Source organism: Ochlerotatus camptorhynchus, unplaced genomic scaffold, assembly GCF_037179485.1.
Source record: "Ochlerotatus camptorhynchus isolate MF236.1 unplaced genomic scaffold, CSIRO-AGI_Acam_v1.1 ptg000215l, whole genome shotgun sequence".
Lineage (NCBI taxonomy): Eukaryota > Metazoa > Arthropoda > Insecta > Diptera > Culicidae > Ochlerotatus > Ochlerotatus camptorhynchus.
In genome coordinates, this window is record NW_027040705.1 from 68,268 (window position 1) to 88,710 (window position 20,443).

At 39.3% G+C, this 20,443-nt stretch overlaps 1 pseudogene; it reads right to left on the minus strand.

Moving 5' to 3' along the window:
- Positions 1–7,663: 7,663 nt before the first annotated feature.
- LOC135703542 (uncharacterized) lies at positions 7,664–19,552 on the minus strand (annotated as a pseudogene).
- Positions 19,553–20,443: the final 891 nt, after the last annotated feature.

Sequence of the window (20,443 nt, forward strand, 5' to 3'; positions counted from 1 at the left end):
TGCGGTCGGATTGGAAACGCGTGTGGCAATTGTGCTGCTTCTCACTTTCTGTTTGTGTGTATTTCTGAGATGTTTTGTCTGTATAGTCTGTTATTGAGTTGTGGTTTGTCTGCTATTGATTGTGTTAATATTTGTATTGTTTTTGAGAGCATGTAGAATCCCCGCATATACTACGTTTAAACTTTCTGTGTCTGTACGTTTGTTTATACTGTTTTGACTATTGTGAATGTGACACATTTCAAATAGTGGTAATGCGTATTCTTTTTCGTGTCTATCTATAATTTTCACTTTCCCTAGATCAAAACGGTGGTTGTTCTCGATGCTGTGCTGTAAAAGTGCTGTTTTCTCGGCTAGCTGCGTGATACCTGGGTCTTGTAAATTGGTTGTTGGTTTGCTGTAGTGCATCTAAATCACACCAGAATGTACGGACATAAACCACATTTTTTATTTATTTGTCGTCAATCAGTGTAGACCGTTTTACAATAGTGCTGTTGCCTTACATGCTATTTTAAAACATACGTTTTATTTGAAAATGTCAGCAAATGTAGACTGCATATACAAATATCTAAAAAATAAAAATTGTTTTAAACTTAACGAGATGAAATCCTAGCAGTTAGTGTTCTCCTTACTGTACCTTTAGACATCGTTAGATCTATATGCTCACAATAATTATTATACACTCTCATCATTCTATTAATTGGTCCATTTTTACCATAATTCGTTCTGTGAGGTGACAGTTGAAATACATTTCGAGTTCTTAACATGCGTGATGGTACGTAAAAATTTAATCTTGCTAATATTTTTTCTGAATTTACGCGTTGTGAGATAATATCATTGACAAAGGAAATCATGGAAATTTCTCTTCGTTTCTTAAGTGTTTCAATGTTTATCAACATGCAACGGGACTCATAAGAAGGAAGGGGAAAAGAGGTCCAGCCTAGTTTCCTAAGAGCAAATAACAAAAACTGTTTTTGAACTGATTCCATACGATTTATATAAGTTTCATGGTATGGAGCCCAAACCACACTGCAGTATTCGAGAATTGATCTCACGTAAGCTATATAAAGTGTTTTGATGGTATATGGGTCTTTAAAATGATAACTAAATCTTTTTATGAATCCCAACATATTATTTGCTTTGTGAATTGTGGTATTCACATGATCTACAAATGTCAACTTCGAGTCAAGAATTACTCCTAAGTCCCTAATTTTATCGCACCTTACAACCAGCTGGTTTCCTAGAGTACATGTAAAATCTAGAGTAGTGTTTTTTCTGGAATATGATATAATATTGCATTTTTTAACATTAATATCCAGCAGACTTTTAACGCACCAGTTGTAGAAAACATCAATTTCATTTTTAAAATGTAGCAAATCAGAATTGTCAAAGATTTCCATGTACAGTTTCATATCGTCAGCATATATGAGCACATTTAAACGATTTAAAACAAACTTCACGTCATCCACAAATAAAATAAATAATAAAGGACCTAAATGAGATCCCTGTGGAACTCCCGAGGTAACATTAACTGGCGAAGATATTTTTCCTTTAAAGCGGACCATCTGTGTTCTTTCTGTCAAGTATGATCCAATCCATTTTAAAAGTGTACTTGTCATACCTAAACGTTTTAATTTAAAAAGAAGTAAGGGAATGTCTACTCTGTCAAAGGCCTTACTAAAGTCAGTGTATAAGGTTTCAACGGTATTACCTCTATCCATTGCTTCAATAGAAAAGTTTACAAATTCCAACAGATTAGTAGACGTTGACCGACCTTTAAAAAAACCATGTTGATTATTTGAAATGCGATGCTTAACCTGGTTAAATATTTTCTGGTTAACAATTGCTTCAAACATTTTAGGAATGCATGACATAATTGCAATACCTCTATAGTTTTTAATATCTGACCGTTTGCCAGATTTAAATATTGGAACTAAAAATGATTTCTTCCAAATTTTTGGAAAATCACCTGTTTTGAGAGATAAATTGTAAAGCCAAAACAATGGTTTAACAAAACTTGTTGCTATTTTTTTCAATAAAAATGGAGGTATTTCATCAGGACCAGGTCCTTTGCCAGCATCGAGACTTTCAAAAGTCATAAATATTTCTTTAACAGTGATATTTTTAACTGATACGTCATTTTCCCCTTCATGTAGGTAAGAAAAATAGTTCAAATCGAGAGCATTACTGGATTTCTTATATGTGTTTTGGAAAAAACGAGCAAATAGGTTACAAATATCCTCACTATCAGTGCTATCACACTCTTCAAACTGCATGCGTGATGGGAATGTACATGACTTCATTTTTTCGTTCGCGAAGTTAAAGAACGTTTTGGGATCTGATTTTATATTTTTCTCTACTCTTGAATTGTAATTCTCATATGCTGACGATATTTCTGCCTCAAGTGCTCCGCAAATTTCAACGTATTTTTCTAAATTTTGTGACGTTTTAAACTTTTTATACGCCTTGTGTGCTTTTTGCTTCCTGTTTTTAATATTTCTGATTTCTTGTGTATACCACACAGGATATTTGGTGCTGTTCACTATTCTCTTTTGTCTTTTAGGAACGAATTCTTCAATAATATTGTATAAGTTAGTATAAAATATGTCAACAGCCTTGTCCATGTTGTTTTCATCTTTTAAAAGGTTTTGCCAACTTATGTTATTCAGTCTGTTGTTAAATTCAGGAACATTTGCATTTTTAAAATCATAAACTAATTCAAAATCAACAACGCTTGGGCGTGACCGATGCGAGTCTGTGAACACTGAGTATTCAATAGCCGTATGAAATTTTTCATTCTTCCATAATGGAACTGCTGCTTCTACAATACAAAAATCTTCTGTACAATTAGTAAACATAAGATCCAAATAGGAATTGAGCTGGTTACGAACATGGTTAATTTGATGAAGTCCCAAGTGGCTGCTTTTATCAAAGATGAATTGCAAAGTATCGTTTTCTCCTACAATTGGTAACAACAGAGAATCATTATCACTATCCTGTATAAAATTAACAGTATTCTGGTTAAAATCTCCATAAATATGAATTTTGGTTCTTGGATCTTCTCTTTGAATTTTCAGTTCTGCAGCAGTGAAAAACTTTTCGTAAGCTGGTTTTTTGGAAAAGTGTGGAGGAAAGTAGACAGAAGCGAAAAGATGTTCTTCGCCGTTTATTAAAATTTTAACCCACACATCTTCAAATTCTTTTTGGCTTTCACTAACAATTTGTTCAGCTTGAAATGTAGCATTCACAGCAATAAGTACACCACCACCTGATTTTTTACCTGATAATGATAAATCGCGGTCACATCGAAAAACACAATATTTACTACCAAAGACCTCTTCGCTATTAATGCTATCAGACCAACTAGTTTCTGTTCCAATTATTATATCATATGTGCATCCGCTTATTTTATTTTGAATTTCATTTATTTTATACGCACTACGCATACGGTTAAAATTTTGGCAATAGACTGTAGTTTCACTTAAAAAAGAGCTACTTGATAAACTAGCGACATGGTCACTTACGTCGTGCTGGTCAGGGGGTGAAGTGGCTGCATCCTGTCCGAAATCCCTCAAGTTATGTGAGATGCCATGATCCTCGGGCTCAGCTATGTTGTCATATTCTACCTCAGGTGAGTGCGTCAGTGGTGCCGAAAACACGCATGTCTACATGTGCACGGCTGACACGATGTAGAGGAAGAATTCCCCGGAGCCATACCATGTGAATTCTGAAGACCGCTTACTGGGTACGGGTTTATAGTTTCCCTTTTTTCAAACTGCATCGTAGGTTGATAATTAACCGGTGGTTTGTTGAAGACATTTTTTGCTGCTGAAAGCAGCTCTCGATCAGGTGGAAGAAAACGGGGGTTGCCATGATTTCTGATGTGGGACTGGTAGGAACTGTTGTTTTTGTTATTGCTATTAATGTTATCCTGTTCGTTATGTCGAATGATGCTCCCGTGACCGAAAATATTGCTGTGATTGGTACTGTAACCGTTGTCGGAATTCATGTTTCGATGATTACGATGCTTTAAACTGTTGCTGTGTATGTTGTTCCTTACGTTAGAATAATTTCGTGCTGTATTTTGTTTCCTTTTCCTTCTAGCTTTTTCAGCATGTTTTTGTTGATTTAGCCGTCGTGATTTGCGCGCGTCGTAATCTGACCAGTCTGCCTTCCAGACCCTCCTCATGCCCAAAAGACGCCACCCTGAGTCATCAACGTTTTGCTCATTGTTTAACTCTTCCAGCAAACTGGGGAGAGGGTCAGGTGATGGTGATATCACTTCGTATGGGGAGTCTGGCATATTAAGTGTGACACAGTTAATTTGGGTTTCGATGTTGCCAATACCAGCCGATAACGATTTCAGCTCATCTAATACAATACCTAACCCTAGTATAGGGTTTTGTTGCATTGCAACAGTAGAGCACAGGTCAGAAGTTATATTGCTGATATTTTTCAGCTCGTCCTTGAGAAAGTTAAGGTCTTCGGAAATTCCTGCTGTCATTGTTGGCATTGAATTTGCAAAATTTTCTTGTGAAGCTTTCATCGCTATGTCAAAAAGCGAGGTAATGTGGTTTTTAATAGCACTAACGTTGTCAGTAGAACCACTGCTTCCAGTTGCCGTCAGCTGTTTTTTTATATCGACGAGTAAAGCATCGAGTCGGTCGATCGCTTCATGGACAATGTCAGCATTATTTGGGTGAACCGTGGAGCGATGAGTCACAACAACACTTTAGAGCACAGTTGCTTAGGTAGTGTTTTTAAAACTAAGCGGAAAAAAGCCTAACGTAACAGGGAAACACAGAGTTGTGGAAACGCGCTTAGTAAGTTGGGTGTAGATTAGTTAGAGCAAAACAAGAATTAATCTAACCGAATTTGTATTGTAGCCGTAGATGGACGCGATAAATAATCAAAGACGGATTTATGTAAAACCACGCATACACTTAACAAAAAAAACGTAGCCTCTGTAAGCCACACAACCAACACAGTACCTATCAAATTTTCTAAATCGTCTTAATATACAATTGTAGAAATCCTTGAAAATGGTGAAATATATCACCGAAACGTCGGAGAGTTGAAGCAAGATAACGTTTTTGCTGCACTAAAAAGACTGAAAGAGCTCTAAAACCCTTTAATCAATCCCTGTAACTCACCTGTCGCAAGCTCTCAAATTTTCGCAAGAAGAATTCGCTGTGGTGGTGTAGTGGTAAGCGTGATTACCTCTCACCCCAGCAGGCCTGGATTCAATACCAGTCGGCGCCATCGGGATGTTCTGAGACATAACATCTCTAATCATGCCTTCCTTCGGAAGTAAGGCCGTTGGTCCCCGGTTCATGAGTTGATGGGTCGATAAGTAGGGTCCAGGTGTGGGAGCCGGCGTCGGTAGCATTGGTGCTCAACACGGAAGACAAGATCGACGGAAAGCAAATCAAGGAAAAAAAAAATTGCTTTTTACGCATATTCAGGTAAAAAAAAGTGAACGACAACCTAAAGAAATCAGTCAGGGACTCTGTTTTTAAGTTTTTTCCCTGATATTATTTTTAAACAAGCTCCATTTCAATAAAAAACAGTATTTTCCTATGCATTTTTAATCGCTATACTATCAGTCCCAAGAAAGCCACAAATTTCAAATCCAAGAGCGAAAATTTTCTCTCACGAGCTCAATCTCTCAACATGCCATGTATATTGGTGCCACACAAAATGTGATTTCCATTTCACAGGCTACAAAATATAGTAGCCACCCCTGAAAAAATGTTGGAACCCTTATTTATTCAATAACATTTCCTATCCAGAGGCGGAGCTTGTTAAGTATTTTTTTGTCGTAGTAATGTATATGTAAGAACGGAGGGACTCCGGATGATAATCTAACTGCATATATAGAAGTACCATACAAGTTTTGACCGTCCTGCCCTCTGTTAATAATTAACGGAACTAAGTGTATGTGTAATTTCAAAAATATGTCACCATTAAGAACAGCAGTGACATCTGAAGGAAATTTAACGCAGAAGCATGGTAACATGATTCATTGAATGGAAATCGAACCAAGTTGCTTAGCAGCAGTCTGGTAAAAGATGATGTAGTGTAGTGAGATCTGGACTTCAGAGTCGTACATTATGTACGGCAATCAAAACTTATTTTTCATACAAAATTCACTTTGTTCGACTTCGATACTTAAGTTCCAGCTAGGGCTGTGTCATAAGCGAATATTTGTGGCCACCCTGAGGCAAATCAGGGAGGTCCGAAGTGGAAATTTTTTACAATATAGGCCCAAGAATGCTACCATGAGGAACTCCTGCTCTAACAGGTAGTCGTTCAGATTTGGAATTTTGATAATTTACCTGCAGAGTTCTGTCAGTTAAATAATTTTGAACTAATTTCATAACATAGAGTGAAAAAATAAACTTTTTCAATTTGGCAATTAAACCTCCATGCCAAACACTGTCGAATCCTTTTTCTATGTCTAGAAGAGCAACTCTACTTGAGCAGCCTTCAGACTTGTTGGAACGAATTAAATTTGTAACTCTTAAGAGTTGATGAATAGTTGAACGCTCATGGCCAAATGCAAACTACTCATCTTCAAAAATCGAGTTCGAATTGATGTGAAGCATCATTATGTTCAAAATTATCTTTTCAAAAAGTTTACTTATTAAACAGAGCAAACTTATTGGACGGTAGCTAAAGGCTTCAGCTGGATTTTTATCCGGTTTCAAAATTGTAACAACTCGTCCAAATCAGTCCCCCAGGATTTATCCAAAATATTTTCCCTAGATAAAATATTCAGATAATCCCGAGCAACCTGATTCTTAATAGCACTAGTAAGACCCAAACTGAAATTATGGGAACTCTCGAATTGCTTAGCAAGTTTCTGAGCTTTTTCCGAATTTGTGATCAAAATTCTTTAAGCGCTGGAATAGGGTTTTAAGGTTTTTTCAAAATTTGTGTGAGCTTCCAAAAGAGTTTGGAATACGGGTCTTATTAAGAAACATTATTTTCAAAAGTTTTGTTCCTCAGGGCAGAGAATCGCTTTTTAATTTGTTTTTGCAAATCCCGCAAGATAACTTTCATGGAAGAATTACGTGTTTTTTATATATTGTCTTCTACGGACACTTTTCAGACGGATCAAGAGTTGAAGATCGTCGTCTAGCATTTTGGTACTGAGGCAGCTCTTGCTTCAACTATAGAAGTAGTCAGAGATTCAAGAGCATAATTAACATCATCTTTGGTTTGCAAAGGAATATTTGGATCGAAGTTATGTTCCATAAATGTTCGATATTGCTCCCAATCAGCTCTATGGTAATTGAAAGTAGAGCTGTTGGGATTAGAAATTATTTCTTGGTATATTTCAAAAGTTATGGGAAGGTGATCAGAACCGAAGTCAGCATGGGTGTGAGAGTTGGCTACAAGGTTGACACGAATCAATTAAGACCAAATCAATTGAAGAATCAAACTGACGGTTGACTCACAGATGGCGAGTGGGTGAAAATGGTAATGACGTTTTGATATCTGTCAAAGTGCATGATATTTTTAGTACATCATCATTTTTGTAATTGCGGACCTGAAAACTAGGTGTCGCATGACCAGTTTTAGTTTTGCTTTTTTTAAAGAAGTTTACCAAATTTATTCAATTTCTTTGGCTCCGGCTTATACAATGTATTTAGGTTAAACATCAATCTTTATCGTCGACCTCCTCACAGTATATTTCACCGGAAGAATCCGTTGGGGTTGTTTTGGACTCCATCGACAAATTTAGGAAATTCTCCCGTAGATCTTGTAGCAATCTGTGCGTCCAGTAAAGTACTGGGATTGCCAAAGGCTCTTTCCAAATCCGCAATTCCCGAACTAGAGCTGACGGGTGAGAGTTCTCCGTTCACCAGTTCAGTAGGGCCGAATTTTGGCATGCCATAATAGCCGTCGATCATATCCGGTGGAGTTTTGTAAAAGCCCGATGATTCCTCTAGAGACATTGGTTTAAATGCGGTGAGAGGGAAGCGATTTACGGCATAACATGGAGGTTGTGGTGTCAAAATAGTCGACTTTGTGAGGTAGTTCACGGTGTAGCCATTACTGGGACGACTTGCAAAAGCTGCTGGCCCGACCTCCGTGGGTGGAATAGGCTGGAATTGCGTCATAGCTGGATGAGTTTCACTAAGGTGAGGTGAGAAGCGATTGAACCGGAGCGGGCCTGTTTGGAGTTTGGCTGAAGAGCCACAGTCGGTCGCCAACCACCATCGGGCGGGCGAAGTTTCCGATTCCCAGTTGGGAGTAGTAGTGCGAAATTTTCTCCACTTCCCTGGGTATATAAAGTCTGGTCCACTTGAAAACCAAACACTTTATTTATTCTACACCCAACCGGTGGATGTAAGATTCGCTTACAATTATGTGGGATTCATCATCAGAGGATGTAAGTGGAGACCGCATGAACCGAGGATGCGATATACCTAGCTGCGGTCCAATGCAAGAAAATTGGAGACCGAAAAATGTAGAGTGTATTAGTGAGGTAAATTAATTATGTCGAAAAAAAAATAGGAAAAAGGTTGCCGACTGGACTCGAACAACGAACGTTGCGATTATCAGACCTGTGCTTTCTCCACTGCTCTCTCCATGTTTCTGAATAAAGATAGCCTAAAAGCAAACAAGAAGCGCTCATTTCCTTTCACGCTCGACTTCGTATGCTTTTTCTGCTGGAGAGATTCGAGGCAAGGGTGTGCGTTGTTCTACCATGTCATACATAAAAATCAAGGCAAATGCTTGCTTGTGTAGGTGAAAGCACAGACAGAACACGAAATAAAAAAGGCAAAAAACCATTACATCGCTTGCAAGGTCAACTTCTAACATTCGCTGCGATGTTCATGAACAGAGGATGATAGGAAATGGAACTAACATTCATTGTAATAGATTTTTGGTTTGCGTGTATAGCAGCGGCTATAGTTATTGGATCTGGAAAATTTTAACAACGATTTGTTTTGAAAATACACGCACGTGTTTTAGTGGTGAAAGTTTCGTCTTGATAGGTGCAATCTTAAAAAAGTTGTACTAGATGGAAGACGAGAAAATAAAATTGATCCTGCACACCCACGTCGAAAACCCATCGTAAACATATTTTTGAAGAGCAAATGTACTGCAAAATGAAAACAAAATTTATCAATTGCATAAACTGAAATCAAATTATGGTTTCAGTTTGATGTTGATATCAAAATTGATTTCATTTTGCTGTTATTTTGATGCTGGACTTTGCTCGGGTAGCCGGATGGTTCAAAGCAAATCCGGAGAACTTTGAGATTTGGGTGAAATTGTTTTGAAAAAAAAACACGTCAATCGCTGATTTCTCGCGAATAGAAGCACAATCTCGCAAACAAACTATACCAATTGATAGAGGAATCATTCCTCTACCTGTTTGTGTTGTTAGTTTTTTTGATTGAGCCTCAACTCGCGAGAAATCGGCCAATGACGTGTTTGTTTACAAGAGCAATTACGCCCTAATCTCGAAGTTCTCCGGAAATGTCGTGCTGGAACTTTGGATCGGCAGCTGAACTTAAAGGTGTTAAGGTGGATCCAGAGAAACCCAGGACGATCAAATCGGTATGTCGCCAAAAAATACGGTGCCAGCCGTAGTACCGTCCAGAGGATCCGTCTGCAAACAGCCGAACAAAACGATGAAGCAGAATCTAGTGACCATAATACGCGCCCGAAAGTTGTACGACCGGGTTCTGATTAAGTACAGAGGATGTCTTCTCATGACAAGATGAATTTCAATCAGGCTCCCGGACAAAAGTTTTATCTGGCCACAGCACGGGGTGATGTCCCTAGCAAATTCAAGTTTGTTTTCACCGATAAATTCGCCCGGAAACTGATGATCTAGCTAGGAATTTGCAGCTGTGGACTCAAAACCAAGCTTTTCATCACCAACAATACGGTGTGCAGGATCGATTATCATTTCTCGTCTTCCATCTAGTACAATTGTTTTAAAACTGCACGTATCGAAACGAAACTCACTTCACTGAAACACGTGTATGCGACCAAATCTGACCAAATCCGACCGGCAGTGCCTCGCTATAGAATAAATAAAATGTCCAGATTCTAAGTGGGTCAGACTTTACTATCATTGTGCTTGTCACACAATTTACAAATTCATGCATGAGCCAACAAGTTAAGCACGTTTCTTCGGGACCATCTGGTCTTAGAGTTACCTCTATGTTTTCACGCCCTCATACCATCCAGTTGCTCCTTTGCGCCTGAAAATGTTGGTTGATCCTAAACATATGCACAAATCACTCTGATCGGTTCTTATGTGTAAAAGGTTATTAAAAGTATGTGGAATCGTAGATAAGAATGAAGATTCGCCCTTGGCATAACTCCCACTATCTGGCAGTGGCATTATTGATACAATCTGCCTGCAATAATTTCTTATGAATGCAAGAAGCTTGAACCCGGGAGTTAGAAGGTGACAGCTCTACCGCAGCTACAATAGTCCATTCCAAGAACACAAGCGCTCCGAAGCTATTTTCACACATGATAAGCCCCGCTCCAATACATTATCGATGCAAATAAACACCATTGATAATGTACTGAAACTTTAAATCAAGCAGTAGTGCAATACTTGATTGACGCGTATTTAGTAAGTTTTGAAATGATCGTCTTGCATTAGATGGATATTTCCGATCGAGGACAGAGGAACGAAAAGGTAAATAAACTTAGCTGTGCGTAACTACGCCTCGTAACGTGGGTAGATCATCTTTTCGTGGTACGTTACGGGATGTAAGATCTACCACCGATTCCTAGTCCTGACTACTTCAAACTAGGGGAACAGGATTTTTCAGTAATCCAAGGAACACATCTTAGTCCTTGTTACTTTTTACGCCTTGTTGATAGTGACAAGACTCAACTTTGTCTACCGAGGATGATCTTGAAACAAGGAAAAACAAATGAGTTAGTTGTCTTCATCTATGTGATTCCTAATCTTCTATTCGTTGTTCCCTAATTTGAAGTGGTTAAGACTAGGGTTCTGATGCATGGTCATTATCGGTCTCATACCTTAATTTTGTTGCTAAGGAATCCAATTTTGACTGACAAAGGGGCGCGCCTTTGGAGGGTGTTTCAACATTTCGAAGGGTATAAATAGCGGGACCTTTCAATTAGAGTCGGATCCTTGCGATAAATGCAAGAGTGGCAACTGTAAAAAAAATCGAATACTTCATCATTTCTCAATAGTGATGGAGTAATACGACATGCACTAAACTAAGGACACGGGATATACTACAATAGATCAATTTACTGGTCGCAGTAGTGTTAGGTCCCGAACAGAGGGAAAAAAAAACTACGCGTTGGTTAGAACAGTCGGCATCACATGCAACGGATAAGAATTTGAAAACTTTCAATTGATGCATTTTTCAACATTACTTCTGTACTTTCAAATTAACTCTTTCATAACACTAAGAGCAATGAATACTGTCAAAATATAAAGGAAAGCATTTTAGACGGAAAAACTCATCGGCGACTTTTGCGCAGCTGGCAAACTTCATAGACGAATAATCTCGCGTATGAGATTTAAGTTTCTGAGTTTTTTTTCGAACACTCTGTCAGCAGTTAAAAGTTTAAAAGTTTAAAAATAAAATGTTGTCAAACCATTAAACTTACAGGAATACTTCATCGATGACCCCCATCATCGAACCGTCCCCAATTTCAACCATAATCCAATAACTTATTTCCACCTACATACCGTCATGCACAAATCTGATTTTGCTCATAATAATCCAGCAAACAAGCCGTCCGGTGCAAATGCACACAATCTACGTAGGTGCTTCGAATGCAAAATTTCTGATTGTATCGGTACACATTTGCAAAATTGAACGCAAACAAAAGCTTAAGCCTCGCACTCGTCTCCTACGAGCAGCCCAGCAAACGACCAGCAGGTCCCAGGCAAAAAAAAACTGGAAAAACAAACTATACCAAACTATTCCTCGGTCCCGTCTGTGGCCACATCCAACCCAATGCACTGAATGTGGGTGAATCTATTCGACCCTCTGTGCCTGCATCAACTGCAAAACGAGGCCCAATAGAAGAACACCGAGTTGCAATTTTCCACATCCATTTAATTTTGTTTTTTAATCTATTTGAACTTCTCTGCACTTCCCCACCGAGAACACTTCCTTCCTTTCTTCCCACCTTCTTCCTTATTGCGTCCCAATTGAATTCCAGTCGCGATGGTCCGGACGTTCTACCGCACCATCGACCTGCTTTTCACAGTCCGTTATGTCATTATTTGATTGTCATCGGTCTTTTCTTCCTTCCGTCTTTCATGATACATGCACCCATCGATGACAAAATTAAACAAAACATCCGAATGGCAGAGAGTCAGAGTCCCATTCAATTACAAGTTGATCGTTTCTAGTTATGCTCCGGCTGGCTAACTATGATAGAGCTCCGCCGCTGTCGCCGTTGTCGTCGATCCGGACGTTACTTTATGAAAACGGTCACAGCATATAGTCAGAGTCAGCATAGGCACACATGGGTCCGTTGGTTCGATACAAAAACAGAAAGTTATTAACTTTCGTTCGGCAGACTATTGTCACCACCTGTAATAGCTTTCGTAGTGATGTTCGGGTTTTTCTATTTCCATTTACCCATATTCTACGTAAAAACAGCATAGATTCGTGGAATGACTTCCGATTGGAAGTCAACGTAAAATGCATGGCTTTGCTTCCGTCGTGGTAACAGACCTGTTGTTTCGATTTATGGATTTAATATGACTTTAAATTTAAACGAAAAGTTCATGCTATTTAAACAGAAAACTCGAAAATCAACGTAAAAAATGTTTTATATGAGTTACTATTATTTAAAAACAATGCACATGCAATATAAGAATCGATTCCAGTGAAACCATCATTCGGAATATTGAATGGTGTCCATATCACATGGCACTATCTGTCTCCCCGGCACATGTGAAGGTAGTACTGCCTGATATCGATATCATCCAGTGTGCGCTACTGACGACGCTTGTAGGCAGGTCTGTGGCCACAAAAGCTGGTAGACCGCCATCACTTACACCACATGATCGCCAATCGACCATAGAGTGTATTTATTCAGCTCTGCCTGGCATGCATGGACCATGGACCACACCAACTACAGTCAGTAGATGTTGAAGTTTAGTAGTTTCAGCCCCGAACAGTACCACCTTCCGCACCGACAATGAATGGGGCTACATAGCGGACGATGCGGACGATAAACGACTCTTTCAGTTAAGTTGCTCGAATGTCAGTAAATTGAGTCGCAGGGTCCCGGTGGGTGTGTTATTCTTGTTTTCTTTTTTTTAACTGACAGCCCTAGTCAAAGTGTTGGGACAGGGAAATCGATCAATCAAACAAATGGTCCCTGCGATTGTCCAATATAAAGCGACGACAAGTGAGACCAACAAAAAAAAAAGTAAGAGCACAAGTAGGGTAGGATGGTGCAAAACGCACCGTTTAAGCAAAATCGTCAATGGCTGGCGATTGGAAGCTAAAATCAAGAAGAAAGTAATGGCGTTTGGTTCATTACCATGTTTTCAACAAAGATCGAGTGATTTAGAACTACAAAAGGATGATTTTCCATGACTTTCAAGGTATTTTTTAAATTGCTTCCAAAATGATAGCGGGGCAAAACGCCTGATTCATGATGCAATATGCACCACAACATTGGGGCAAGACGCACGACAACAATGGCCAAAACGCACCACAACATTGGGGTAAAATGCACCCCATGGTAAACAAACCATAACCCCTGCAAGTAGATAATGCAAAGGGAAGCGGTATTTCAAATGATTATTTCTTTATGTTACATCAGAAAAAAGGTCTCAAAATCTCAATAGAATGTTAAACTGTGATTCATCAAGTAAAATATCTAAAAATTATACGAAACGAAAATTTGTTAATTTTTTTTTGTGATATATGATGTTAAAAGCTTAATTTACAGTCGATGATTTTAACAACTGTGTCCTGTTTTGCACAAAATGCAATTTTTTTAAGGAATCAGTAGGTCAATACATGATTTTATGATCAAGAATTATTTGTGAAACCTCCAGTTGAAAACAATCACAAACCGTTATCCAGAAAATGCATCTGAGGAAAAGTTATCGCTGTTTTTCTAAAAGTGGGCATTTTGCCCCAGGGGTGCATTATGGGCTGTTCTCCCTTATAGTATATAGGGGAAATGGCTCTAATTTTATTTATTTCTTCATCAACAGGCTTCTTGGCCAATGATGGATAAGCTGTTGCCAATGAACTAAATTAATATACATTAAAACTACACATATGTTTCAAATTATCTAAAAACATTAAGAAATCTAGCACGTAGCAAGTCACGCGAAACGTTAAAATCAAATTGACTGGCAACCCGGTTGAAAACTCTCTGCAGGGTGGCCAGACCTACCGATTTACCGATTCACAAACCAAAGGTTCAAAACTACCGATTTTTCACTTTTCCTACCGAGAATCACAGATTTCAAGGCTGTGTTTCATTGGTGAATTTTCACTTAAACTTTACACTTCGAAAATAAATTATAGTGTTCGAAAATCCCTCTGTTGTTGATCGTCCGATTTTTGAGAAGGTGTTTGTCAAGATTAATTCCTGATCGGTCAGAAATAAGTCTGCAGGAATAGCAGGTTCATTTGAAATTTTTATATCTGTCAAATTTAAGTGAAAATTCATCATTGGAACACAGCCTTAGTAATCTTGAAAAATGTTCAAAACCTATGTTTTGTTTTCCGTGTGGTCAGTCAGTTTGATCGAACGTGATGTGTTTTGCAACTCCAATCCAACGTATGCCGTAAGATAAAAACAACCAAAAGTAAGTTATTTTCACTCATCTCGGCACCATGGTGAAGGAACTAAAAAGTAGGTAATGGGGGTCAAAGTAGTTTTCATTTACTTGGGTGTAATTCGTATGAAATTTTCACTAGCTTTCTATTCAAAAGTAAGTTGTGCTCAAAAGTAGGTAAATATGATTATACTCAACGTTGGGTGTACCCCTGTGAGGTGGTTTTGATCCTCCGTTTTTGACAAAATTAGAAGGAGAAAAGGAGACAAACTAGTCAAAAGTAGGTAAAAGTGAACTGGGTACATTTTTTTACCGTGTGCGAATGAATTATTTTTTCGTTTAATCGACTTTCTCTGTCTGATGCTATTTTCTGTTTCTCCCTTTTTTGATATCGTGTTCCGTTCGTCCTACTCACACTAACTTGTTATTCCAAATTGTTATTGTTAATATTCGCATATTTTTGAGGGGTACAAATAACTCATATCATTAAACCGATGGCTGTAGGACGGATATATTTCTGTTTACCTTGAAAGCTTCTTTTATCGATCTGTGTGCTGAAAATACCTGGGAATGTCTTTACATGGATGGGCATACAAAGAGAAAGTTGACGAAGAGAATCTGTCGTCAGTGTTATTTAGGACTTAATGCAATGTTCAGCTTGATTTGTTTTATTCTATCACCCCCCCCCCTCCCTCCGCTCACAAAGGTTTAAAGTTTCGGGAAATCCTTCTTAAAATGGCCTACCGATAACTACCGATAACATTTTTGAGAACCTACCGATAATGACAAAAATAATCTGGCCACCCTGACTCTCTAATACAAGATCCACTAACTCCACCAGCCTCCACAGTCAATTGAATCTCCGAGATTGTTTAATCCATAGAATGAGCTGTACGCCAGACCATTAATCGTACCGGGAGAAACTAAACTATGTTTGTTTTGATTAGCTATGAAAGTTTGACAGATAAAATGAGGGGTTCCTGAATTTTCCTATGGTTCGAGGGGTGCATCGATTAGCTTGGGACCGAAGATAGTACCATAGCTCTAGTAGCAATAATCAATTCGAAACTAACGATTTTAGATTGGATCACTACTTGACTAGCCTATTGGTCACAAGAAAACGATTAACGTATGCCATTCTAGTCGAAATTCTAATACTACCATAGAGGTAGCTCTAAGACCAGAAGGTCCTGAAGAAACGAGCTCAACTTTTTGGCTCAGCTCTGATACTATCTTCGGTCCCTAGCTAATCGATTCACCCCTCGAAACATAGGAAAATCCACTAACCCCTCATTTTATCTGTCAAACTTTCATAGCGAATTAAAACAAACATAGTGTAGTACTGGAATTTATACTAGAACGGGATACGTTAATCGATTTGCTTGGGACCAATAGGCTAGTCAAGCAGTGAGTCAATTTAAATCGTTAGTTTCGAATTGATTGTTGGTACTACACCTTCTGGTCTTAGAGTTACCTCTATGCTAGCAACAATCAATACGAAACTAACGATTTTAAATTGGCTCACTACTTGACTACCCTATTGGTCCCAAGCAAACGATCATCGTACCCCATTCTAGTCGAAATTCTACTACTACACAATGTTTGTTTTGATTCGCTATGAAAGTTTGATAGATAAAATGAGGGGTTAGTGTATATGAACGTACCTTTCTTTGTTAATAAAGTGGGATTAATTTGCCGTAATACATCGTAAATCACTTCAAATGAGGAAAATCATTTTCAATCCGTAAACCACTCCAAAAACAACGGAAGCGAAAACAAGCACCGTAGAATAGGATAACTTTGATAGTTTTTTTTTAAAGGGGGTATTCCCAATCTTTTGCCTTTTTTCGGCCTGTTTTTCAATTAATTTTTTTTTTTCAAGTAAAATGAATAGTAATGCGCCTAACTCTTTGGGATTCTTGTTTATTGAACATTAAAGTTTACAAATAAATTTTTTTTGACATAAAAAAAGACATTATTGACGTCACAAAATGGCGGCAAACAGACCCCTGCTCGCCGCAAACGCCTGGACGGGCGAAGACTTTTCTCTGGAACGGCTTCATCTGAAACAGATTTCGTGATGAAATTAATAATCTGCATAAGATTCTCTGGAGCTTCTCCCGTTGGCAGCAAAAAATCTTGCAAATTAACAAAATGGCGGCCATATGAAAAACCAGGCGATTTTTAGCCCGCTTTTTTGCAGCTTTAAGGTGCTTCAAACAATGTTAAATGTTAATATTTTTGGCTGAAAGTGGGAGAAGCTCCAAAGAATTTAATAAGGAACAAAATGCGCAAAAATTCAAGTCAATATCTCTTATAGTTTCTGAGAAAAATCTTCGCCCGATAAAAAAATGTGGTTTCGAGAAAAACGCGTTTAAAGTTTTGACTTTAGTTAAAACCATTTGGGGGTTCTTACCATTAGTCAGCTATGCCTGGACACCGAATTCGCTGATCGGAAAACGGCTTGGAGGGATGAAAGTATATAGTCTAAAGTACAAAAAAACGTGAAAAAAAAAATTTGATTTTTTGAAAAAAAAGATCGGGAATACCCCTTTAATTTAAGTTTTTTTTTTAAATTTAAGTTTTTTTTTTCAAATAATATTTTCTTCAAACAAGTACTGAGGACCCCAGAGTCAATTATAGGGTGCGAAGGCCGGCAAAAAGGGGACTACCCAGTGCAAGAGTACTGGGGTTGGTGCTAGTCCACCTGCCGGTGCTAACCCAAGAGGTAGGCACCGACACCTTGCTTGATGCCGAAACACCAACCGATAAGGACAAACAGCTCCTGGAAAAGTTGGTGGAAAGTCTACGAAAGGAGGTCACCCTTGGCAAGGGGAAAATCAAACTGCTCAAGGAGTCGAAGACTCGCCTTGAGATGGAATGTGCTTCCCTTGTTGGACAACTCGAAAGAGTTGGCGTTAACCTTGACTCTGATGAGAGCGAGGTTACTGCTCCCGTGACCCGTAGGAAACGGAAGCAGACCGCCGGCCTCGAGGATACTCGAGGTAAGAAAAGCCGGAAAAAAGGATAAAATACAGCACCTTCTCCCCCTATGGACTCGGTATCGGAGCGCGAAAGCGATGCTGTTACCGGTAAAAAGTAGTTACCATGTCTGATGTCCCACAACAGAATGGTAAAGAGCCATCGTTAGCCAAAGTTATCTGAGATTCAGCTATTGACAAAGAAACTGAACCCTTGTGTCGTCGCTCTCCAAGAAACGATGGCCAAGGTAGCAGATCTACCTCCAAACTATCTCGGTGGTAGTTATAAGTGGTATATTAAGCCTCCCTAACTAACAATTTTCACAATATAAACGCTTTACTCATTTCATTTATACAGCCTCAAGCTGTATTCAAACGTTATACGATATGAGGAAACCTTTACTCAACCTCTATACAAGCAAATCTGGCGAACTTAGTCAACAAATTATGGTTGTTAGGACAGTTGGGACAAGCTCTTATTGCGTATCCATTAACGCTTCTATACAGCTGTTATCCTGCTGTTTAGCTGTGTGTCAACTTGAAAGGCGCTTATTCAACCTTTACTCGACTATCCAATAATCACTTTACAGCTTTCTCTTGAAGCCGGGTTAAATACTGTTTAGGATTTTTTTTATGGAGGAATTTATTGAGTTTATGTTGCTGTCACAAATCAAATTAATCGAAATTAGTTACAAGTCATCACCAAATTATTTTACCCTGCACTGGAACCTGGAATCGAACTCGAGACGACCGCATTTGGCAAACCTTGACACTACCAACACAACGCCAACACTTTGATCTGTAAACAAATCAACATGCCCTTCTACAACAAAATCGCTGAGTAGATGCTTTATAATAGTGCACATGAATCACTTTTCTCGACTAGTTACTTCAGTTTTGTAAAGGAGCACAGTAAAAGCTGTAAAATTGCACGCGTCTAAAAATAAACCTAGTTGACTGTGAAAATGCTTCCGAAGTAGCTCTAACACAGTTTATTAGCTGAGCACAGGATGTTTAGCTGTTGAAAAAGCACTTTTGATGTTTATGTTATTCAGCAATAATGGTTGGTTGTGTAGAAGCCATCAAATGAGTAATATATTCACTTTATTAGCTTTGTTTTGCAGCTACAAGTTGAAAGTTGATTAGGATGTAAATAAAAGTGACATTAGCGTTTATTGGCTGTTGTTATGCAGTGATATTGGTAAATTGAATAATGGTTGTGAAAAAGTTGAGTAAACGCTCTACAAAACAATTTTGCCAGCTTCTGCTTGTAGCTGTATATGCAGCTTTTTTTCAGCTACTTTACAGCACAACGCTGCAAAAGTTGGCTTACAAAGCAGAAAATGTTAGTTGGGCTCACATTAATGCCTATATCCACGGCACTGGATTGGCTATTAGAGAAGATATACCACAAAGGGTAGAACAGTTGGATACTGAACTGGAGGCCACCGCGGTCACCATTCAGTTTCCGTATAAGCTGACTGTTGTTAGCTTATACATGGCTCCGAGGAATAGGGTTAGCAAGGAAGTGAACGTCATCGGCAAACTGCAAGATCTCATCTCGCAGCTGCCTATCCCTTATGTGATAGTGGGCGATCTGAATGCGCATCACCCCTCCTGGGGATCACATAAGACTGACGTTCGTGGCGAGAGGTTGTATCAGCTACTGGAGACGTTGGGTTGTTCAGTGCTGAACGATGGCAGACCGACTCGGTTCGATCCCACCACCGGGGTAGAGTCCGTGATTGATCTGGCCATAGCCTCTTGGGATGTAGCCAGCCATTTTATCTGGCGGGTTGACGATGACTTACACGGAAGTGATCATTTCCCTATGTCATTGTCACAGGCTGTAGACCTCCCGTCTTCTGTGACAAGACTTAGATGGAATCTTGAGAAGGCAGATTGGGACAGCTTTGGCAAAGAAGTCTGTCGCCAACTGCTTGGTGACGACGGGATATTGAGACCAGGTGACTGGACCCAAATCTTGAGTAAGGCCGCTTATCGTCACATCCCAAAGGCTGGAGGGAGAGGAGGTATGAAAACTGTCCCTTGGTGGGGGACAGAAGTTCATACAGCGATTAAGGCTAGACGTAAATGTCTAAGGGCGCTGCGTAGGTTGCAGCTTGATGATCCTTCTAGGGCCGATAGATTGAGGGAGTTTCAGCTTGCTCGATCTAAATCTAGAAGCGTAATCAAAGCTGCAAAGCGGGATACATGGTCTGCTTTCACCGCGGACATATCGGAAACCACTAGCTCTGGTGAGCTATGGCGAAAGGTAAAGTCTGTCGGTGGTAAGAACAGACATGTTGAGAGGGTTATTAAGTTGGATGGCGATTACACGAAAGACCCAGGACTTATCAGTGAGGCCTTTGCTGATCAATATGCCAAGGTGTCGGCAAACAGCAATCACAGTGATGAGTTCCTGCGTGTAAAATCATTGGCTGAGGGGGAGTACCGCTATTCCCGTGACAGGCAGTGTAGTCTAGTTAAAGACTACAACAGGGTATTCGTGCTTGAAGAGCTCAACTGGGCCCTGCGCCGTGGCCTTGGTAAGGCTGCAGGCCCTAACGACATCGGGTATCCCTTGCTTAGGAGATTACCTCTTGTCGGCCGATTGGCTCTTCTTGATACTATGAACGAAGTCTGGCTTTCTGGCCAGATACCGGACGAGTGG